Here is a 25,949-nt window from a genome sequence, read left to right on the forward strand (position 1 = left end):
TAACACACACAGAGAAGAGCAGACTGACCCCACTCTGTCAATGTAACCCACCCAGAGAAGAGCAGACTGACCCCACTCTGTCAATGTAACACTCCGAGTGAAGAACAGACTGATCCCACTCTGTCAATGTCACCCACCGATAGAAGAGCAGAATTACCCCATTCTGTCAATGTAACACACCCAGGGAAGAGCAGACTGACCCCACTCTGTCAATTTAACACACCCAGAGAAGAGCAGACTGACCCCACACTGTCAATGTAACACACCCAGAGAAGAGCAGACTGACCCCACTCTGTCAATATAACACAACCAGGGAAGAGCCGAGTGACCCCACTCTGTCAACGTAACATACCCAGGGAAGAGCAGTCAGACCCCACTCTGTCAATGTAACTCACCCAGGGAAGAGCAGACTGACCCCACTCTGTCAACGTAACACAACAAGGGAAGTGCAGACTGACCTCACTCTGTCAATGTAAAACACCCAGGGAAGAGCAGACTGACCCCACTCTGTCAATGTAACACACCCAGGGAAGAGCAGTCAGACTCCACTCTGTCAATGTAACAAAACCAGGTAAGTGCAGACTGACCCCACTCTGTCAATGTAACACACCCAGTGAAGTGCAGACTGACCCCACTCTGTCAATGTAGCACACCCAGTGAAGAGCAGACTGACCTCACTCTGTCAATGTACCATGCCAGGGAAGAGCAGACAGTCCCCACTCGGTCAATGTAACACACCCAGGGAAGAGCACATAGACCCCACTCTGTCAATGTAACACACCCATGCAAGAGTAGACTTACCCCACTCTGTCAATGTTACACACCCAGGGTAGATCAGACTGACCTCACTCTGTCAATGTAATACACCCATGCAAGAGCAGACTTACCCCACTCTGTCAATGTTACGCACCCAGGGTAGAACAGACTGACCTCACTCTGTCAATGTAACACACCGAAGGAAGAGAAGACTGACCTCACTCTGCAAAATTACTCACACAGGCAAGCGCAGACTGACCCGGCTCTGTCAAACAAACATACACAGGCAAGAGCAGACTGACGCCACTCTGTCAATGTCACCCACCCAGGGAAGAGCAGACTGACCCCACTCTATCAATGTAACACACCCAGGGTAGAGCAGTCAGACCCGACTCTGTAAATGTAAATCACCCAGGGATGAGCAGACTGACCACACTCTGTCAATATCACACAACCAGAGTTACTGCAGACTGACCTCACTCTGTCAATGTAACACACTCAGGGAAGAGCAGACTGACCCCACTCTGTTAATGCAACACACCGAGTGAAGAGCAGACTGACCCCACTCTGTCAATGTAACTCACCCAGGGAAGAGCAGACTGACCCCACTCTGTCAAAGTAACACAACGAGGGAAGTGCAGACTGACATCACTCTGTCAATGTAACACACCCAGGGATTAGCAGACTGACCCCACACTGTCAATGTAACACACCCAGGGAAGAGGAGACTGACCCCACTCTGTTAATGCAACACACCCAGTGAAGAGCACACTGACACCACTCTGTCAATGTAACTCACCCAGGGCAGAGTAGACTGACCCCTCTCTGTCACTGTAACACACCCAGGGAAGAGCAGACTGACCCCACTCTGTCAACGTAACCCACCCAGAGAAGAGCAGACTGACCCCACTCTGTAAATGTAACACACCGAATGATGAGCAGACTGATCCCACTCTGTCAATGTCACCCACCCACGGAAGAGCAGACTGACCCCATTCTGTCAATGTAACACACCAAGGGATGAGCAGACTGACCCCATTCTGTCAATGTAACACACCTAGAGAAGAGCAGACTGACCCCACTCTATCAATATAACACAACCAGGGAAGAGACGAGTGACCCCACTCTGTCAATGTAACACACCCAGTGAAGAGCGGTCAGACCGCACTCTGTCAATGTAACTCACGCAGGGAAGAGCAGACTGACCCCCCTCTGTCAATGTAACACAACCAGGGAAGTGCAGACTGACCTCACTCTGTCAATGTAACACACCCGGGAAGAGCAGTCAGACACCACTCTGTCAATGTTACTCACCGAGGGAAGAGCAGACTGACCCCATTTTGTCAATGTAACACAACCAGTGAAGTGAGGACTGACCCCACTCTGTCAATGTAACACACCCAGGGCAGAGCAGACTGACCCCTCTCTGTCACTGTAACACACCCAGGGAAGAGCAGACTGATCCCACTCTGTCAACGTAACCCACCCAGAGAAGAGCAGACTGACCCCACTCTGTCAATGTAACACACCGAGAGAAGAGCAGACTGACCCCTCTCTGTCACTGTAACACACCCAGGGAAGAGGAGACTGATCCCACTCTGTCAATGTAACACAACCAGGGAAGTGCAGACTGACCTCACTCTGTCAATGTAACACACCCAGGGAAGAGCAGTCAGACACCACTCTGTCAATGTAACTCACCCAGGGATGAGCAGACTGACCCCATTTTGTCAATGTAACACAACCAGTGAAGTGCAGACTGACCCCACTCTGTCAATGTAACACACCCAGTGAAGTGCAGACTGACACCACTCTGTCACAGTAACTCACCCAGGGTAGAGCAGACTGACCCCACTATTCAATGTAACACAACCAGGGAAGTGCAGACTGACCTAAATCTGTCAATGTAACACACCCAGGGAAGAGCAGATTGACCCCATTCTGTCAAAGTAGCACACCCAGTGAAGAGCAGACTGACCTCACTCTGTCAATGTACCACAGCTAGGGAAGAGAAGAATGACCCCAGTCTGTCAATGTAACTCACCCAGGGAAGACAGACTGACCACATTCTGTCAATGCAACACACCCAGGGAAGAGCAGACTGACCCGAATCTGTCAATGTAACACACCCAGGGAAGAGCAGACTGACCCGACTCTGTCAATGTAACACACCCAGGGAAGAGCAGACAGTCCCCACTCTGTCAATGTAACACACCCAGGGAAGAGCGGTCAGACCCCACGCTGTCAATGTAACACACCCAGTGAAGTGCAGACTGACCCCACTCTGTCAATGTAACACACCCAGTGAATTGCAGACTGACCCCACTCTGTCAAAGTAAATCACCCAGGGAAGAGCAGACTGACCCGTCTCGGTCAATCTAACACAACCAGGGAAGTGCAGACTTACCCCACTCAGTCAATGTAGCACACCCAGGGCAGAGCAGACTGACCCCTCTCTGTCACTGTAAAACAACCAGGGAAGAGCAGACCGATCCCACTCTCTCAACGTAACCCACCAGAGAAGAGCAGACTGACCCCACTAAGTCAATGAAAGACAACCAGGGAAGTGCGGACTGACCCCACTCAGTCAATGTAGCACACCCAGGGCAGAGCAGACTGACCCCATTTTGTCAATGTAACACAACCAGTGAAGTGCAGACTGACCCCACTCTGTCAAAGTAACTCACCCAGGGAAGAGCAGACTGACCCCACTATGTCAATGTAACACAACCAGGGAAGTGCACACTGAACTAAATCTGCCAATGTAACACACCCAGGGAAGAGCAGACTGACCCCAAGCTGTCAAAGTAGCACTCCCAGTGAAGAGCAGACTGACCTCACTCTGTCAATGTACCACAGCTAGGGAAGAGCAGAATGACCCCAGTCTGTCAATGTAACTCACCCAGGGAAGACAGACTGACCACATTCTGTCAATGTAACACACCCAGGGAAGAGCAGACTGACCTGACTCTGTCATTGTAACACACCCAGAGAAGAGCAGACTGACCCCACTCTATCAATAGAACACAACCAGGGAAGAGCCGAGTGACCCCACTCTGTAAATGTAACACACCCAGTGAAGAGCGGTCAGACCCCACTCTGTCAATGTAACTCACGCAGGGAAGAGCAGACTGATCCCACTCTGTCAACGTCACCCACCCAGGGAAGAGAAGACTGACCCCATTCTGTCAATGTAACACACCCAGGGATGAGCAGACTGACCCCACTCTGTCAATGTAACACACCCAGGGATGAGCAGGCTGACCCCACTCTGTCAATGTAACACACCCAGAGAAGAGCAGACTGACCCCACTCTATCAATAGAACACAACCAGGGAAGAGCCGAGTGACCCCACTCTGTAAATGTAACACACCCAGTGAAGAGCGGTCAGACCCCACTCTGTCAATGTAACTCACGCAGGGAAGAGCAGACTGACCCCCCTCTGTCAATGTAACACAACCAGGGAAGTGCAGACTGACCTCACTCTGTCAATGTAACACACCCGGGAAGAGCAGACTGACCCCACTCTGTCAATGTAACCCACCCAGGAGAGAGCAGACTGACCCCACTCTATCAATGTTACACACCCATCGAAGAGCAGATTGACCCCACTCTGTCAATGTAACACACGCAGGGAAGAGCAGACTGAACCCACACTGTCAATGTAACACACCCAGGGAAGAGATGACTAAACCCACTGTGTCAATGTAACCCACCCAGGGAAGAGCAGACTGACCCCACTCTGTCAATGTAACCCACCCTGGGACGAGCAGACTGACCCCACTCTGTCAATGTAACCAACCCGGGAAGAGTAGACTGAACCCACTCTGTCAATTTAACGCACCCAGGGAAGAGCAGACTGACCCCATTCTGTCAATATAATACACCCAGGGAAGAGCAGACTGACCCCACTCTGTCAATGTAACACAACCAAGGAAGAGCAGGCTGATCCCACACTGTCAATGAAACACACGCAGGGAAGAGCAGACTGACCCCACTCTGTAAATGTATCAGAACCTGGGAAGAGCAGACTGACCTCACTCTGTCAATATAACACACCCAGGGAAGAGCCTACTGACCCCACTCTGTCAATGAGCACAACCTGTGAAGATTAGACTGACCCCAATATGTCATTGTAGTACACCCTGGGAAGAGCAGACTGACCCCACTCTGTCAATGTAACACAACCAAGGAAGAGCAGGCTGATCCCACTCTGTCAATGAAACACACGCAGGGAAGAGCAGACTGACCCCATTCTCTCAATGTAACACACCCAGGGAAGAGCAGACTGAACCCACTTGTCAATGTAACACACCCAGGGAAGAGCAGACTGACCTAACTCTGTGAATGTAAATGCCCAGGGAAGAGCAGACTGACCCCACTATGTCAATGTAACCCACCCAGGAAAGAGCAGACTGACCCCACTCTGTCAGTGTAACACACCCAGGGTAGATCAGACTGACCCCACTCTGTCAGTGTAACACACCCAGGGAAGAGCAGACTGACCCCATTCTGTCAATGTAACTCTCACAGTCAAGCGCAGACTGTATTAAACCTGTCAATGTAACTCACCCAGGGAAGAGCAGACTGATCCCACGCTGTCAATGTAACACACCCAGGGAAGAGCAGACTGACCCCATTCTCTCAATGTAACCCACCCAGGGAAGAGCAGACTGAGCCTAATCTGTCAATGTAACACACCCAGGGGAGAGCAGACTGACCTCACTCTGTCAATTTAAACCACCTCGGGAAGAGCAGACTGACCTCAGTCTGTCAATGTAACCCACCCAGGGAAGAGCAGACTGACCCAATCTGTCAATGTTACACACCCAGGGAAGAGCAGAATGGCCCCACACTGTCAATGTAACACCCCCTGGGAATAGGAGACTGACCCCACTCGGTCAAAGTAACAAACCCAGGGAAGAGCAGACTGACCCCATTCTGTCAATGTAACAATACCAGAGAACAACAGACTGACCCCACTCTATCAATGTTACACACCCAGGGAAGAGCAGACTGACGCCACTCTGTCAATGTTACACACCCAAGGAAGAGCAGACAGATCCCACTCTGTCAATGTATCCCACGCAGGGAAGAGCAGATTGACCCCACTCTATCAATGTAACACACGCAGGGAAGAGCAGACTGATCCCACTCTGTCAATGTAACACACTCAGGGAAGAGATTACTAAACCCACTGTGTCAATGTAACACACCCTGGGAAGAGCTGACTGACCCCACTCTGTCAATTTACACACCAAGGGAAGAGCAGACTGCCCTCACTCACAACTTAACCCACCCAATGTCGAGCAGACTGACCCCACCCTGTCACTGTAACACACCGAGGGAAGATCAGACTGACCCCACTCTGTCAATGTAACCCACTCAGGGAAGAGCTGACTGACCCCACTCTGTCAATGTAACCCACCCAGACAAGAGCAGACTGATACCACTCTGTCAATGTAACACACCCAGGGAAGAGCAGACTGATCCAACTCTGTCAATGTAACACACCCAGGGAAGAGCTGACTTCCCCCACACTGTCACTGTAACACAACGAGGGAAGAGCAGACTGACCCCACCCTGTCATGTAACACACCCAGGGAAGAGCAGACTGACCCCACTCTGTCAATGTAACACACCCAGGGAAGAGCGGCTGACCCCACTCTCTCAATGTAACACACCCAGGGAAGAGCAGACTGACCCCAATCTGTCACTGTAACCCACCCAGAGAAGAGCAGACCGACACCAGTCTGTCAATGTAACACACCCAGGGAAGAGTAGACTGACCTCACTCTCAATGTAACCCACCCAGGTAAGAGCAGACTGACCCAACTCTGTCAATGTAACACAACCAGAAAACAGCAGACTTGCCCCACTCTGTCAATGTAACACACCCAGGGATGAGCAGAAGGACACCACTCTGTCTATGTAACCCACCCAAGGAAGAGCAGACTGATCCCACTCTCTCAATGTAACACACCCAGGGAAGAGCAGACTGACCTCAGTCTGTCAATATAACACACCGAGGGAAGAGCCGACTGAATCCACTCTGTCAATGTAACACACCCAGGGAAGAGCAGACTGACCCCACTCTGTCAATGTATCAGAACCAGGGAAGAGCAGACTGACCTCACTCTGTCAATATAACACACCCAGGGAAGAGCCGACTGACCCCACTCTGTCAATGAGCACCACCTGGGAAGATTAGACTGACCCCTCTATGTCATTGTAGTACACCCTGGGAAGTGCAGACAGACCTCACTCTGTCAAAATAACACACCCAGGGAAGAGCAGACGGACCCCACTCTGTCAATGTAACCCACCCATGGAAGATAACACTGAGTCCACTCTGTCAATATAACACACCCAGGGAAGAGCAGACTGACCCCACTCTGTCAATGTAACACACCCAGGGAAGAGCAGACTGACCCCATTCTCTCAATGTAACACACCCAGGGAAGAGCAGACTGAACCCACTTGTCAATGTAACCCACCCAGGAAAGAGCAGACTGACCCCACTCTGTCAGTGTAACACACCCAGGGTAGATCAGACTGACCCCACCCTGTCAGTGTAACACACCCAGGGAAGAGCAGACTGACCCCAATCTGTCAATGTAACCCACCCAGGGAAGAGCAGACTGACCCTAATCTGTCAATGTAACACACCCAGGGGAGAGCAGACTGACCTCACTCTGTCAATTTAACCCACCTAGGGAAGAGCAGACTGACCTCAGTCTGTCAATGTAACCCACCCAGGGAAGAGCAGACTGACCCAATCTGTCAATGTTACACACCCAGGGAAGAGCAGAATGACCCCACTCTGTCAATGTAACAGCCCCTGGGAAGAGCAGACTGACCCCACTCGGTCAAAGTAACAAACCCAGGGAAGAGCAAACTGACCCCATTCTGTCAATGTAACAATCCCAGAGAACAGCAGACTGACCCCACTCTATCAATGTTACACACCCAAGGAAGAGCAGACAGAACCCACTCTGTCAATGTATCCCACGCAGGGAGGAGCAGATTGACCCCACTCTGTCAATGTAACACACGCAGGGAAGAGCAGACTGATCCCACTCTGTCAATGTAACACACCCAGGGAAGAGATGACTAAACCCACTGTGTCAATGTAACCCACCCAGGGAAGAGCAGACTGACCCCACTCTGTCAATGTAACCCACCCAGGGAAGAGCAGACTGACCCCACTCTATCAATGTTACACACCCATCGAAGAGCAGACTGACCCCATTCTCTCAATGTAACACACCCAGGGAAGAGCAGACTGAACCCACTTGTCAATGTAACACGCCCAGGGAAGAGCAGACTGACCTAACTCTGTCAATGTAACCCACCCAGGGACGAGCAGACTGACCCCACTCTGTCAATGTAACCAACCCGGGAAGAGTAGACTGAACCCACTCTGTCAATTTAACGCACCCAGGGATGAGCAGACTGACCCCACTCGGTCAATATAATAAACCCAGGGAAGAGCAGACTGACCCCACTCTGTCAATGAAACCCAACCAGGGAAAGCAGACTGACCCCACTCTGTCAATGTAACACAACCAAGGAAGAGCAGGCTGATCCCACACTGTCAATGAAACACACGCAGGGAAGAGCAGACTGACCCCACTCTGTCAATATAACACACCCAGGGAAGAGCCTACTGACCCCACTCTGTCAATGAGCACAACCTGTGAAGATTAGACTGACCCCAATATGTCATTGTAGTACACCCTGGAAAGAGCAGACGGACCCCACTCTGTCAATGTATCAGAACCAGGGAAGAGCAGACTGACCTCACTCTGTCAATATAACACACCCAGGGAAGAGCCTACTGACCCCACTCTGTCAATGAGCACAACCTGTGAAGATTAGACTGACCCCAATATGTCATTGTAGTACACCCTGGAAAGAGCAGACGGACCCCACTCTGTCAATGTATCACAACCAAGGAAGAGCAGGCTGATCCCACTCTGTCAATGAAACACACGCAGGGAAGAGCAGACCGACCCCATTCTCTCAATGTAACACACCCAGGGAAGAGCAGACTGAACCCACTTGTCAATGTAACACACCCAGGGAACAGAAGCCTGACCTAACTCTGTGAATGTAAATGCCCAGGGAAGAGCAGACTGACCCCACTATGTCAATGTAACCCACCCAGGAAAGAGCAGACTGACCCCACTCTGTCAGTGTAACACACCCAGGGAAGAGCAAACTGACCCCACTCTGTCAATGTAACTCTCACAGCCAAGCGCAGACTGTCTCAAACCTGTCAATGTAACTCACCCAGAGAAGAGCAGACAGATCCCACGCTGTCAATGTAACACACCCAGGGAAGAGCAGACTGACCCCAATCTGTCAATGTAACCCACCCAGGGAAGAGCAGACTGACCCTAATCTGTCAATGTAACACACCCGGGGAGAGCAGACTGACCTCACTCTGTCAATTTAACCCACCTAGGGAAGAGCAGACTGACCTCAGTCTGTCAATGTAACCCACCCAGGGAAGAGCAGACTGACCCAATCTGTCAATGTTACACACCCAGGGAAGAGCAGAATGACCCCACTCTGTCAATGTAACACCCCCTGGGAAGAGTAGACTGATTCCACTCGGTCAAAGTAACAAACCCAAGGAAGAGCAGACTGACCCCATTCTGTCAATGTAACAATACCAGAGAACAGCAGACTGACCCCACTCTATCAATGTTACACACCCAGGGAAGAGCAGACTGACGCCACTCTGTCAATGTTACACACACAAGGAACAGCAGCCAGAACCCACTCTGCCTATGTATCCCACGCAGGGAAGAGCAGATTGACCCCACTCTGTCAATGTAACACACGCAGGGAAGAGCAGACTGATCCCACTCTGTCAATGTAACACACCCAGGGAAGAACAGACTGACACCACTATGTGAATGGAACCCACCCAAGGAAGTGCAGACTGACCCCACTCTGTCAATTTAACCCACCCAGGGAAGAGGAGACTGACCCCACTCTCTCAGTGTAAAACACCATGGGAAGAGCTGACTGACCCCACTCTGTCAATGTAACACATGCAGGGAAGAGCAGACTGACCCCACACTGTCAGAGTAACAGACACAGGGAAGAGCAGACTGACCCCACTCTGTCAATGTAACACACACAGGGAAGAGCAGACTGGCCCCACTCTGTCAATGAAACACACGCAGCGAAGAGCAGACTGACCTCACTCTGTCAATGTAACACACCCAGGGAAGAGCAGACGGACCCCACTCTGTCAATGTAACACACACAGGGAAGAGCAGACTGACCCCATTCTATCAATGTAACTCAAATAGGCAAGAGTAGACTGACCCCACTCTGTCAATGTAACATACCGAAGGAAGAGAAGACTGACCTCACTCTGCAAAATTACTCACACAGGCAATCGCAGACTGACCCCGCTCTGTCAAACAAACATACACAGGCAAGAGCAGACAGACTCCCCTCTGTCAATGTCACCCACCCAGGGAAGAGCAGACTGATCCCACTCTGTCAATGTAACTCAACCAGGGAAGTGCAGGCTGACCTCACTCTGTCATTGTAACACACCAAGGAAAGAGCAGACTGACCCCACTCTGTCAGTGTAACAGCCACAGGGTTGAGCAGACTGACCCAACTCTGTCAAGGTAACTCACGCAGGGAAGAGCAGTCTGACCACACTCTGTCAGTGTAACAGACACAGGGAAGAGCAGACTGACCCCACTCTGTCAATGTCACACACACAGGCAAGAGCAGACTGACCCCACTCTGTCAATGAAACTCATCCAGGGAAGAGCAGACTGACACCACTCTGTCAATGTAACACAACCAGAGTTAGTGCAGACAGACCTCACTCTGTCAATGTAACACACCCAGGGAAGAGCAGGCTGACCCCACTCTGTTAATGTAACACCACAAGGGAAGTGCAGACTGACCTCACTCTGTCAATGTAACACATCCAGGGAAGAGCAGACTGACACCACTCTGTTAATGCAACACACCCAGTGAAGAGCTGACTGACACCACTCTGTCAGTGTAACAGCCACAGGGTTGAGCAGACTGACCCAACTCTGTCAAGGTAACTCACGCAGGGAAGAGCAGTCTGACCACACTCTGTCAGTGTAACAGACACAGGGAAGAGCAGACTGACCCCACTCTGTCAATGTCACACACACAGGCAAGAGCAGACTGACCCCACTCTGTCAATGAAACTCATCCAGGGAAGAGCAGACTGACACCACTCTGTCAATGTAACACAACCAGAGTTAGTGCAGACAGACCTCACTCTGTCAATGTAACACACCCAGGGAAGAGCAGGCTGACCCCACTCTGTTAATGTAACACCACAAGGGAAGTGCAGACTGACCTCACTCTGTCAATCTAACACACCCAGGGAAGAGCAGACTGACCCCACTCTGTCAACGTAACACAACCAGGGAAGTGCAGACTGACATCACTCTCTCAATGTAACAGACCCAGGGAAGAGCGGACTGACCCCACACTGTCAATGTAACACACACAGAGAAGAGCAGACTGACGCCACTCTGTCAATGTTACCCACCCAGAGAAGAGCAGACTGACCTCACTCTGTCAATGTAACACTCCGAGTGAAGAACAGACTGATCCCACTCTGTCAATGTCACCCACCCAGAGAAGAGCAGACTGACCCCATTCTGTCAATGTAACACACCCAGGGAAGAGCAGACTGACCCCACTCTGTCAATTTAACACACCCAGAGTAGAGCAGACTGTCGCCACACTGTAAATGTAACACACCCAGGGAAGAGCAGACTGACCCCACTCTGTCAATATAACACAACCAGGGAAGAGCCGAGTGACCCCACTCTGACAACGTAACACACCCAGAGAAGAGCAGTCAGACCCCACCCTGTCAATGTAACTCACCCAGGGAAGAGCAGACTGACCCACTCTGTCAACGTAACACAACAAGAGAAGTGCAGACTGACCTCACTCTGTCAATGTAACACACCCAGGGAACAGCAGACTGTCCCTACGCTGTCAATGTAACACACCCAGAGAAGAGCAGACTGACGCCACACTGTAAATGTAACACACCCAGGGAAGAGCAGACTGACCCCACTCTGTCAATATAACACAACCAGGGAAGAGCCGAGTGACTCCACTCTGGCAACGTAACACACCCAAGGAAGAGCAGTCAGACCCCACTCTGTCAATGTAACACAACCAGGTAAGTGCAGACTGACCCCACTCTGTCAATGTAACACACCCAGTGAAGTGCAGACTGACCCCACTCTGTTAAAGTAACTCACCCAGGGAAGAGCAGACTGACCCCATTCTGTCAATGAAACTCACCCAGGGAAGAGCAGACTGACCCCACTCTGACAATGTAACACACCCAGGCAAGACCAGACTGACCCCACTCTGTCAATGAAACTCACCCAGGGAAGAGCTGACTGACCCCACTCTATCAATGTAACACAACCAGAGTTAGTGCAGGCTGACCTCACTCTGTCAATGTAACACATCCAGGGAAGAGCAGATTGACACCACTCTGTTAATGCAACACACCCAGTGAAGAGCAGACTGACCCCACTCTGTCAATGTAAATCACCCAGGGAAGAGCAGACTGACCCCACTCTGTCAATGTTACACACACAAGGAAGAGCAGCCAGAACCCACTCTGCCTATGTATCCCACGCAGGGAAGAGCAGATTGACCCCACTCTGTCAATGTAACACACGCAGGGAAGAGCAGACTGATCCCACTCTGTCAATGTAACACACCCAGGGAAGAACAGACTGACACCACTATGTGAATGGAACCCACCCAAGGAAGTGCAGACTGACCCCACTCTGTCAATTTAACCCACCCAGGGAAGAGGAGACTGACCCCACTCTCTCAGTGTAAAACACCATGGGAAGAGCTGACTGACCCCACTCTGTCAATGTAACACATGCAGGGAAGAGCAGACTGACCCCACACTGTCAGAGTAACAGACACAGGGAAGAGCAGACTGACCCCACTCTGTCAATGTAACACACACAGGGAAGAGCAGACTGGCCCCACTCTGTCAATGAAACACACGCAGCGAAGAGCAGACTGACCTCACTCTGTCAATGTAACACACCCAGGGAAGAGCAGACGGACCCCACTCTGTCAATGTAACACACACAGGGAAGAGCAGACTGACCCCATTCTATCAATGTAACTCAAATAGGCAAGAGTAGACTGACCCCACTCTGTCAATGTAACATACCGAAGGAAGAGAAGACTGACCTCACTCTGCAAAATTACTCACACAGGCAATCGCAGACTGACCCCGCTCTGTCAAACAAACATACACAGGCAAGAGCAGACAGACTCCCCTCTGTCAATGTCACCCACCCAGGGAAGAGCAGACTGATCCCACTCTGTCAATGTAACTCAACCAGGGAAGTGCAGGCTGACCTCACTCTGTCATTGTAACACACCAAGGAAAGAGCAGACTGACACCACTCTGTCAGTGTAACAGCCACAGGGTTGAGCAGACTGACCCAACTCTGTCAAGGTAACTCACGCAGGGAAGAGCAGTCTGACCACACTCTGTCAGTGTAACAGACACAGGGAAGAGCAGACTGACCCCACTCTGTCAATGTCACACACACAGGCAAGAGCAGACTGACCCCACTCTGTCAATGAAACTCATCCAGGGAAGAGCAGACTGACACCACTCTGTCAATGTAACACAACCAGAGTTAGTGCAGACAGACCTCACTCTGTCAATGTAACACACCCAGGGAAGAGCAGGCTGACCCCACTCTGTTAATGTAACACCACAAGGGAAGTGCAGACTGACCTCACTCTGTCAATGTAACACATCCAGGGAAGAGCAGACTGACACCACTCTGTTAATGCAACACACCCAGTGAAGAGCTGACTGACACCACTCTGTCAGTGTAACAGCCACAGGGTTGAGCAGACTGACCCAACTCTGTCAAGGTAACTCACGCAGGGAAGAGCAGTCTGACCACACTCTGTCAGTGTAACAGACACAGGGAAGAGCAGACTGACCCCACTCTGTCAATGTCACACACACAGGCAAGAGCAGACTGACCCCACTCTGTCAATGAAACTCATCCAGGGAAGAGCAGACTGACACCACTCTGTCAATGTAACACAACCAGAGTTAGTGCAGACAGACCTCACTCTGTCAATGTAACACACCCAGGGAAGAGCAGGCTGACCCCACTCTGTTAATGTAACACCACAAGGGAAGTGCAGACTGACCTCACTCTGTCAATCTAACACACCCAGGGAAGAGCAGACTGACCCCACTCTGTCAACGTAACACAACCAGGGAAGTGCAGACTGACATCACTCTCTCAATGTAACAGACCCAGGGAAGAGCGGACTGACCCCACACTGTCAATGTAACACACACAGAGAAGAGCAGACTGACGCCACTCTGTCAATGTTACCCACCCAGAGAAGAGCAGACTGACCTCACTCTGTCAATGTAACACTCCGAGTGAAGAACAGACTGATCCCACTCTGTCAATGTCACCCACCCAGAGAAGAGCAGACTGACCCCATTCTGTCAATGTAACACACCCAGGGAAGAGCAGACTGACCCCACTCTGTCAATTTAACACACCCAGAGTAGAGCAGACTGTCGCCACACTGTAAATGTAACACACCCAGGGAAGAGCAGACTGACCCCACTCTGTCAATATAACACAACCAGGGAAGAGCCGAGTGACCCCACTCTGACAACGTAACACACCCAGAGAAGAGCAGTCAGACCCCACCCTGTCAATGTAACTCACCCAGGGAAGAGCAGACTGACCCACTCTGTCAACGTAACACAACAAGAGAAGTGCAGACTGACCTCACTCTGTCAATGTAACACACCCAGGGAACAGCAGACTGTCCCTACGCTGTCAATGTAACACACCCAGAGAAGAGCAGACTGACGCCACACTGTAAATGTAACACACCCAGGGAAGAGCAGACTGACCCCACTCTGTCAATATAACACAACCAGGGAAGAGCCGAGTGACTCCACTCTGGCAACGTAACACACCCAAGGAAGAGCAGTCAGACCCCACTCTATCAATGTAACACAACCAGAGTTAGTGCAGACTGACCTCACTCTGTCAATGTAACACATCCAGGGAAGAGCAGACTGACACCACTCTGTTAATGCAACACACCCAGTGAAGAGCAGACTGACCCCACTCTGTCAATGTAAATCACCCAGGGAAGAGCAGACTGACCCCACTCTGTCAATGTAAAACAACCAGGGAAGTGCAGACTGACATCACTCTCTCAATGTAACACATACAGAGAAGAGCAGACTGACCCCACTCTGTCAATGTAACCCACACAGAGAAGAGCAGACTGACCCCACTCTTTCAATGTAACACTCCGAGTGAAGAACAGACTGATCCCACTCTGTCAATGTCACCCACCGAGAGAAGAGCAGACTTACCCCATTCTGTCAATGTAACACACCCAGAGAAGAGCAGACTGACCCCACTCTGTCAATATAACACAACCAGGGAAGAGCCGAGTGACCCCACTCTGTCAACGTAACATACCCAGGGAAGAGCAGTCAGACCCCACTCTGTCAATGTAACTCACCGATGGAAGTGCAGACTGACCCCACTCTGTCAACGTAACACAACAAGGGAAGTGCAGACTGACCTCACTCTGTCAATGTAAAACACCCAGGGAAGAGCAGACTGACCCCACTCTGTCGATGTAACACACCCAGTGAAGTGCAGACTGACCCCACTCTGTCAATGTAGCACACCCAGTGAAGAGCAGACTGACCTCACTCTGTCAATGTACCATGCCAGGGAAGAGCAGACAGTCCCCACTCGGTCAATGTAACACACCCAGGGAAGAGCACATAGGCCCCACTCTGTCGATGTAACACAGCCATGCAAGAGTAGACTTACCCCACTCTGTCAATGTTACACACCCAGGGTAGATCAGACTGACCTCACTCTGTCAATGTAACACACCAATGCAAGAGTAGACTGACCCCACTCAGTCAATGTAACACACCCATGCAAGAGCAGACTTACCCCACTCTGTCAATGTTACGCACCCAGGGTAGAACAGACTGACCTCACTCTGTCAATGTAACACACCGAAGGAAGAGAAGACTGACCTCACTCTGGAAAATTACTCACACAGGCAAGCGCAGACTGACCCCGCTCTGTCAAACAAACATACACAGGCAAGAGCAGACTGACGCCACTCTGTCAATGTCACCCACCCAGGGAAGAGCAGTCAGACCCGACTCTGTAAATGTAAATCACCCAGGGAAGAGCAGACTGACCCCACTCTGTTAATGTAACACAACCAGAGTTACTGCAGACTGACCTCACCCTGTCAATGTAACACACCCAGGGAAGAGCAGACTGACCCCACTCTGTTAATGCAACACACCGAGTGAAGAGCAGACTGACCCCACTCTGTCAATGTAACTCACCCAGGGAAGAGCAGACTGACCCCACTCTGTCAAAGTAACACAACGAGGGAAGTGCAGACTGACATCACTCTGTCAATGTAACACACCCAGGGATTAGCAGACTGACCCCACACTGTAAATGTAACACACCCAGGGAAGAGGAGACTGACCCCACTCTGTTAATGCAACACACCCAGTGAAGAGCACACTGACCCCACTCTGTCAATGTAACTCACCCAGGGCAGAGTAGACTGACCCCTCTCTGACACTGTAACACACCCAGGGAAGAGCAGACTGATCCCACTCTGTCAACGTAACCCACCCAGAGAAGAGCAGACTGACCCCACTCTGTCAATGTTACACACCGAGTGAAGAGCAGAATGAGCCCACTCTGTCAATGTCACCCACCAAGGGAAGAGCAGACTGACCCCATTCTGTCAATGTAACACACCGAGTGAAGAGCAGACTGATCCAACTCTGTCAATGTAACACACCCAGGGAAGAGCAGTCAGACCCCACTCTGTCACTGTAACACACCCACGGAAGAGCAGACTGATCCCACTCTGTCAATGTAACACAACAAGGGAAGAGCAGACTGACCCCACTCTGTCAATGTAACACACCCAGTAAAGTGCAGACTGACCCCACTCTGTCACAGTAACTCACCCAGGGAAGAGCAGACTGACCCCACTATGTCAAATTAGCACACCCAGTGAAGAGCAGACTGACCTCGCTCTGTCAATGTACCACAGCTAGGGAAGAGCAGAATGACCCCAGTCTGTCAATGTGACTCACCCAGGGAAGACAGACTGACCACATTCTGTCAATGTAACACACCCAGGGAAGAGCAGACTGACCCGACTCTGTGAATGTAACATATCCAGGGCAGAGCCGACTGACCCCTCTCTGTCACTGTAACACACCCAGGGAAGAGCAGACTGATCCCACTCTGTCAACGTAACCCACCCAGAGAAGAGCAGACTGACCCCACTCTGTCAATGTAACACACCCAGGGAAGAGTAGACTGACCTCACTCTCAATGTAACCCACCCAGGTAAGAGCAGACTGACCCAACTCTGTCAATGTAACACAACCAGAAAACAGCAGACTTGCCCCACTCTGTCAATGTAACACACCCAGGGATGAGCAGAAGGACACCACTCTGTCTATGTAACCCACCCAAGGAAGAGCAGACTGATCCCACTCTGTCAATGTAACACACCCAGGGAAGAGCAGACTGACCTCAGTCTGTCAATATAACACACCGAGGGAAGAGCCGACTGAATCCACTCTGTCAATGTAACACACCCAGGGAAGAGCAGACTGACCCCACTCTGTCAATGTATCAGAACCAGGGAAGAGCAGACTGACCTCACTCTGTCAATATAACACACCCAGGGAAGAGCCGACTGACCCCACTCTGTCAATGAGCACCACCTGGGAAGATTAGACTGACCCCTCTATGTCATTGTAGTACACCCTGGGAAGTGCAGACAGACCTCACTCTGTCAAAATAACACACCCAGGGAAGAGCAGACGGACCCCACTCTGTCAATGTAACCCACCCATGGAAGATAACACTGAGTCCACTCTGTCAATATAACACACCCAGGGAAGAGCAGACTGACCCCACTCTGTCAATGTAACACACCCAGGGAAGAGCAGACTGACCCCATTCTCTCAATGTAACACACCCAGGGAAGAGCAGACTGAACCCACTTGTCAATGTAACCCACCCAGGAAAGAGCAGACTGACCCCACTCTGTCAGTGTAACACACCCAGGGTAGATCAGACTGACCCCACCCTGTCAGTGTAACACACCCAGGGAAGAGCAGACTGACCCCAATCTGTCAATGTAACCCACCCAGGGAAGAGCAGACTGACCCTAATCTGTCAATGTAACACACCCAGGGGAGAGCAGACTGACCTCACTCTGTCAATTTAACCCACCTAGGGAAGAGCAGACTGACCTCAGTCTGTCAATGTAACCCACCCAGGGAAGAGCAGACTGACCCAATCTGTCAATGTTACACACCCAGGGAAGAGCAGAATGACCCCACTCTGTCAATGTAACAGCCCCTGGGAAGAGCAGACTGACCCCACTCGGTCAAAGTAACAAACCCAGGGAAGAGCAAACTGACCCCATTCTGTCAATGTAACAATCCCAGAGAACAGCAGACTGACCCCACTCTATCAATGTTACACACCCAAGGAAGAGCAGACAGAACCCACTCTGTCAATGTATCCCACGCAGGGAGGAGCAGATTGACCCCACTCTGTCAATGTAACACACGCAGGGAAGAGCAGACTGATCCCACTCTGTCAATGTAACACACCCAGGGAAGAGATGACTAAACCCACTGTGTCAATGTAACCCACCCAGGGAAGAGCAGACTGACCCCACTCTGTCAATGTAACCCACCCAGGGAAGAGCAGACTGACCCCACTCTATCAATGTTACACACCCATCGAAGAGCAGACTGACCCCATTCTCTCAATGTAACACACCCAGGGAAGAGCAGACTGAACCCACTTGTCAATGTAACACGCCCAGGGAAGAGCAGACTGACCTAACTCTGTCAATGTAACCCACCCAGGGACGAGCAGACTGACCCCACTCTGTCAATGTAACCAACCCGGGAAGAGTAGACTGAACCCACTCTGTCAATTTAACGCACCCAGGGATGAGCAGACTGACCCCACTCGGTCAATATAATAAACCCAGGGAAGAGCAGACTGACCCCACTCTGTCAATGAAACCCAACCAGGGAAAGCAGACTGACCCCACTCTGTCAATGTAACACAACCAAGGAAGAGCAGGCTGATCCCACACTGTCAATGAAACACACGCAGGGAAGAGCAGACTGACCCCACTCTGTCAATATAACACACCCAGGGAAGAGCCTACTGACCCCACTCTGTCAATGAGCACAACCTGTGAAGATTAGACTGACCCCAATATGTCATTGTAGTACACCCTGGAAAGAGCAGACGGACCCCACTCTGTCAATGTATCAGAACCAGGGAAGAGCAGACTGACCTCACTCTGTCAATATAACACACCCAGGGAAGAGCCTACTGACCCCACTCTGTCAATGAGCACAACCTGTGAAGATTAGACTGACCCCAATATGTCATTGTAGTACACCCTGGAAAGAGCAGACGGACCCCACTCTGTCAATGTATCAGAACCAGGGAAGAGCAGACTGACCTCACTCTGTCAATATAACACACCCAGGGAAGAGCCTACTGACCCCACTCTGTCAATGAGCACAACCTGTGAAGATTAGACTGACCCCAATATGTCATTGTAGTACACCCTGGAAAGAGCAGACGGACCCCACTCTGTCAATGTAACACAACCAAGGAAGAGCAGGCTGATCCCACTCTGTCAATGAAACACACGCAGGGAAGAGCAGACCGACCCCATTCTCTCAATGTAACACACCCAGGGAAGAGCAGACTGAACCCACTTGTCAATGTAACACACCCAGGGAACAGAAGCCTGACCTAACTCTGTGAATGTAAATGCCCAGGGAAGAGCAGACTGACCCCACTATGTCAATGTAACCCACCCAGGAAAGAGCAGACTGACCCCACTCTGTCAGTGTAACACACCCAGGGAAGAGCAAACTGACCCCACTCTGTCAATGTAACTCTCACAGCCAAGCGCAGACTGTCTCAAACCTGTCAATGTAACTCACCCAGAGAAGAGCAGACAGATCCCACGCTGTCAATGTAACACACCCAGGGAAGAGCAGACTGACCCCAATCTGTCAATGTAACCCACCCAGGGAAGAGCAGACTGACCCTAATCTGTCAATGTAACACACCCGGGGAGAGCAGACTGACCTCACTCTGTCAATTTAACCCACCTAGGGAAGAGCAGACTGACCTCAGTCTGTCAATGTAACCCACCCAGGGAAGAGCAGACTGACCCAATCTGTCAATGTTACACACCCAGGGAAGAGCAGAATGACCCCACTCTGTCAATGTAACACCCCCTGGGAAGAGTAGACTGATTCCACTCGGTCAAAGTAACAAACCCAAGGAAGAGCAGACTGACCCCATTCTGTCAATGTAACAATACCAGAGAACAGCAGACTGACCCCACTCTATCAATGTTACACACCCAGGGAAGAGCAGACTGACGCCACTCTGTCAATGTTACACACACAAGGAACAGCAGCCAGAACCCACTCTGCCTATGTATCCCACGCAGGGAAGAGCAGATTGACCCCACTCTGTCAATGTAACACACGCAGGGAAGAGCAGACTGATCCCACTCTGTCAATGTAACACACCCAGGGAAGAACAGACTGACACCACTATGTGAATGGAACCCACCCAAGGAAGTGCAGACTGACCCCACTCTGTCAATTTAACCCACCCAGGGAAGAGGAGACTGACCCCACTCTCTCAGTGTAAAACACCATGGGAAGAGCTGACTGACCCCACTCTGTCAATGTAACACATGCAGGGAAGAGCAGACTGACCCCACACTGTCAGAGTAACAGACACAGGGAAGAGCAGACTGACCCCACTCTGTCAATGTAACACACACAGGGAAGAGCAGACTGGCCCCACTCTGTCAATGAAACACACGCAGCGAAGAGCAGACTGACCTCACTCTGTCAATGTAACACACCCAGGGAAGAGCAGACGGACCCCACTCTGTCAATGTAACACACACAGGGAAGAGCAGACTGACCCCATTCTATCAATGTAACTCAAATAGGCAAGAGTAGACTGACCCCACTCTGTCAATGTAACATACCGAAGGAAGAGAAGACTGACCTCACTCTGCAAAATTACTCACACAGGCAATCGCAGACTGACCCCGCTCTGTCAAACAAACATACACAGGCAAGAGCAGACAGACTCCCCTCTGTCAATGTCACCCACCCAGGGAAGAGCAGACTGATCCCACTCTGTCAATGTAACTCAACCAGGGAAGTGCAGGCTGACCTCACTCTGTCATTGTAACACACCAAGGAAAGAGCAGACTGACCCCACTCTGTCAGTGTAACAGCCACAGGGTTGAGCAGACTGACCCAACTCTGTCAAGGTAACTCACGCAGGGAAGAGCAGTCTGACCACACTCTGTCAGTGTAACAGACACAGGGAAGAGCAGACTGACCCCACTCTGTCAATGTCACACACACAGGCAAGAGCAGACTGACCCCACTCTGTCAATGAAACTCATCCAGGGAAGAGCAGACTGACACCACTCTGTCAATGTAACACAACCAGAGTTAGTGCAGACAGACCTCACTCTGTCAATGTAACACACCCAGGGAAGAGCAGGCTGACCCCACTCTGTTAATGTAACACCACAAGGGAAGTGCAGACTGACCTCACTCTGTCAATGTAACACATCCAGGGAAGAGCAGACTGACACCACTCTGTTAATGCAACACACCCAGTGAAGAGCTGACTGACACCACTCTGTCAGTGTAACAGCCACAGGGTTGAGCAGACTGACCCAACTCTGTCAAGGTAACTCACGCAGGGAAGAGCAGTCTGACCACACTCTGTCAGTGTAACAGACACAGGGAAGAGCAGACTGACCCCACTCTGTCAATGTCACACACACAGGCAAGAGCAGACTGACCCCACTCTGTCAATGAAACTCATCCAGGGAAGAGCAGACTGACACCACTCTGTCAATGTAACACAACCAGAGTTAGTGCAGACAGACCTCACTCTGTCAATGTAACACACCCAGGGAAGAGCAGGCTGACCCCACTCTGTTAATGTAACACCACAAGGGAAGTGCAGACTGACCTCACTCTGTCAATCTAACACACCCAGGGAAGAGCAGACTGACCCCACTCTGTCAACGTAACACAACCAGGGAAGTGCAGACTGACATCACTCTCTCAATGTAACAGACCCAGGGAAGAGCGGACTGACCCCACACTGTCAATGTAACACACACAGAGAAGAGCAGACTGACGCCACTCTGTCAATGTTACCCACCCAGAGAAGAGCAGACTGACCTCACTCTGTCAATGTAACACTCCGAGTGAAGAACAGACTGATCCCACTCTGTCAATGTCACCCACCCAGAGAAGAGCAGACTGACCCCATTCTGTCAATGTAACACACCCAGGGAAGAGCAGACTGACCCCACTCTGTCAATTTAACACACCCAGAGTAGAGCAGACTGTCGCCACACTGTAAATGTAACACACCCAGGGAAGAGCAGGCTGACCCCACTCTGTCAATATAACACAACCAGGGAAGAGCCGAGTGACCCCACTCTGACAACGTAACACACCCAGAGAAGAGCAGTCAGACCCCACCCTGTCAATGTAACTCACCCAGGGAAGAGCAGACTGACCCACTCTGTCAACGTAACACAACAAGAGAAGTGCAGACTGACCTCACTCTGTCAATGTAACACACCCAGGGAACAGCAGACTGTCCCTACGCTGTCAATGTAACACACCCAGAGAAGAGCAGACTGACGCCACACTGTAAATGTAACACACCCAGGGAAGAGCAGACTGACCCCACTCTGTCAATATAACACAACCAGGGAAGAGCCGAGTGACTCCACTCTGGCAACGTAACACACCCAAGGAAGAGCAGTCAGACCCCACTCTGTCAATGTAACACAACCAGGTAAGTGCAGACTGACCCCACTCTGTCAATGTAACACACCCAGTGAAGTGCAGACTGACCCCACTCTGTTAAAGTAACTCACCCAGGGAAGAGCAGACTGACCCCATTCTGTCAATGAAACTCACCCAGGGAAGAGCAGACTGACCCCACTCTGACAATGTAACACACCCAGGCAAGACCAGACTGACCCCACTCTGTCAATGAAACTCACCCAGGGAAGAGCTGACTGACCCCACTCTATCAATGTAACACAACCAGAGTTAGTGCAGACTGACCTCACTCTGTCAATGTAACACATCCAGGGAAGAGCAGACTGACACCACTCTGTTAATGCAACACACCCAGTGAAGAGCAGACTGACCCCACTCTGTCAATGTAAATCACCCAGGGAAGAGCAGACTGACCCCACTCTGTCAATGTAAAACAACCAGGGAAGTGCAGACTGACATCACTCTCTCAATGTAACACATACAGAGAAGAGCAGACTGACCCCACTCTGTCAATGTAACCCACACAGAGAAGAGCAGACTGACCCCACTCTGTCAATGTAACACTCCGAATGAAGAACAGACTGATCCCACTCTGTCAATGTCACCCACCGAGAGAAGAGCAGACTTACCCCATTCTGTCAATGTAACACACCCAGAGAAGAGCAGACTGACCCCACTCTGTCAATATAACACAACCAGGGAAGAGCCGAGTGACCCCACTCTGTCAACGTAACATACCCAGGGAAGAGCAGTCAGACCCCACTCTGTCAATGTAACTCACCGAGGGAAGTGCAGACTGACCCCACTCTGTCAACGTAACACAACAAGGGAAGTGCAGACTGACCTCACTCTGTCAATGTAAAACACCCAGGGAAGAGCAGACTGACCCCACTCTGTCGATGTAACACACCCAGTGAAGTGCAGACTGACCCCACTCTGTCAATGTAGCACACCCAGTGAAGAGCAGACTGACCTCACTCTGTCAATGTACCATGCCAGGGAAGAGCAGACAGTCCCCACTCGGTCAATGTAACACACCCAGGGAAGAGCACATAGGCCCCACACTGTCGATGTAACACAGCCATGCAAGAGTAGACTTACCCCACTCTGTCAATGTTACACACCCAGGGTAGATCAGACTGACCTCACTCTGTCAATGTAACACACCCATGCAAGAGTAGACTGACCCCACTCAGTCAATGTAACACACCCATGCAAGAGCAGACTTACCCCACTCTGTCAATGTTACGCACCCAGGGTAGAACAGACTGACCTCACTCTGTCAATGTAACACACCGAAGGAAGAGAAGACTGACCTCACTCTGGAAAATTACTCACACAGGCAAGCGCAGACTGACCCCGCTCTGTCAAACAAACATACACAGGCAAGAGCAGACTGACGCCACTCTGTCAATGTCACCCACCCAGGGAAGAGCAGTCAGACCCGACTCTGTAAATGTAAATCACCCAGGGAAGAGCAGACTGACCCCACTCTGTTAATGTAACACAACCAGAGTTACTGCAGACTGACCTCACCCTGTCAATGTAACACACCCAGGGAAGAGCAGACTGACCCCACTCTGTTAATGCAACACACCGAGTGAAGAGCAGACTGACCCCACTCTGTCAATGTAACTCACCCAGGGAAGAGCAGACTGACCCCACTCTGTCAAAGTAACACAACGAGGGAAGTGCAGACTGACATCACTCTGTCAATGTAACACACCCAGGGATTAGCAGACTGACCCCACACTGTAAATGTAACACACCCAGGGAAGAGGAGACTGACCCCACTCTGTTAATGCAACACACCCAGTGAAGAGCACACTGACCCCACTCTGTCAATGTAACTCACCCAGGGCAGAGTAGACTGACCCCTCTCTGACACTGTAACACACCCAGGGAAGAGCAGACTGACCCCACTCTGTCAACGTAACCCACCCAGAGAAGAGCAGACTGACCCCACTCTGTCAATGTTACACACCGAGTGAAGAGCAGAATGATCCCACTCTGTCAATGTCACCCACCAAGGGAAGAGCAGACTGACCCCATTCTGTCAATGTAACCCACCGAGTGAAGAGCAGACTGATCCAACTCTGTCAATGTAACACACCCAGGGAAGAGCAGTCAGACCCCACTCTGTCACTGTAACACACCCACGGAAGAGCAGACTGATCCCACTCTGTCAATGTAACACAACAAGGGAAGAGCAGACTGACCCCACTCTGTCAATGTAACACACCCAGTAAAGTGCAGACTGACCCCACTCTGTCACAGTAACTCACCCAGGGAAGAGCAGACTGACCCCACTATGTCAAATTAGCACACCCAGTGAAGAGCAGACTGACCTCGCTCTGTCAATGTACCACAGCTAGGGAAGAGCAGAATGACCCCAGTCTGTCAATGTGACTCACCCAGGGAAGACAGACTGACCACATTCTGTCAATGTAACACACCCAGGGAAGAGCAGACTGACCCGACTCTGTGAATGTAACATATCCAGGGCAGAGCCGACTGACCCCTCTCTGTCACTGTAACACACCCAGGGAAGAGCAGACTGATCCCACTCTGTCAACGTAACCCACCCAGAGAAGAGCAGACTGACCCCACTCTGTCAATGTAACACATCGAGTGAAGAGCAGACTGACCCCTCTCTGTCACTGTAACACACCCACGGAAGAGCAGACTGATCCCACTCTGTCAATGTAACACAACCAGGGAAGTGCAGACTGACCTCACTCTGTCAATGTAACACACCCAGGGAAGAGAAGTCAGACCCCACTCTGTCAATGTAACTCACACAGGGAAGAGCACACTGACCCCATCTTGTAAATGTAATACAACCAGTGAAGTGCAGACTGACCCCACTCTGTCAATGTAACACACCCAGTGAAGTGCAGACTGACCCCACTCTGTCAAAATAACTCACCCAGAGAAGAGCAGACTGACCCCACTATGTCAATGTAACTCAACCAGGGAAGTGCAGACTGACCTCAATCTGTCAATGTAACACACCCAGGGAAGAGCAGACTGACCCCAAGCTGTCAAAGTAGCACACCCAGTGAAGAGCAGTCTGACCTCACTCTGTCAATGTACCACAGCTAGGGAAGAGCAGAA

This window comes from Chiloscyllium punctatum, chromosome 33, assembly GCF_047496795.1.
Source record: "Chiloscyllium punctatum isolate Juve2018m chromosome 33, sChiPun1.3, whole genome shotgun sequence".
Lineage (NCBI taxonomy): Eukaryota > Metazoa > Chordata > Chondrichthyes > Orectolobiformes > Hemiscylliidae > Chiloscyllium > Chiloscyllium punctatum.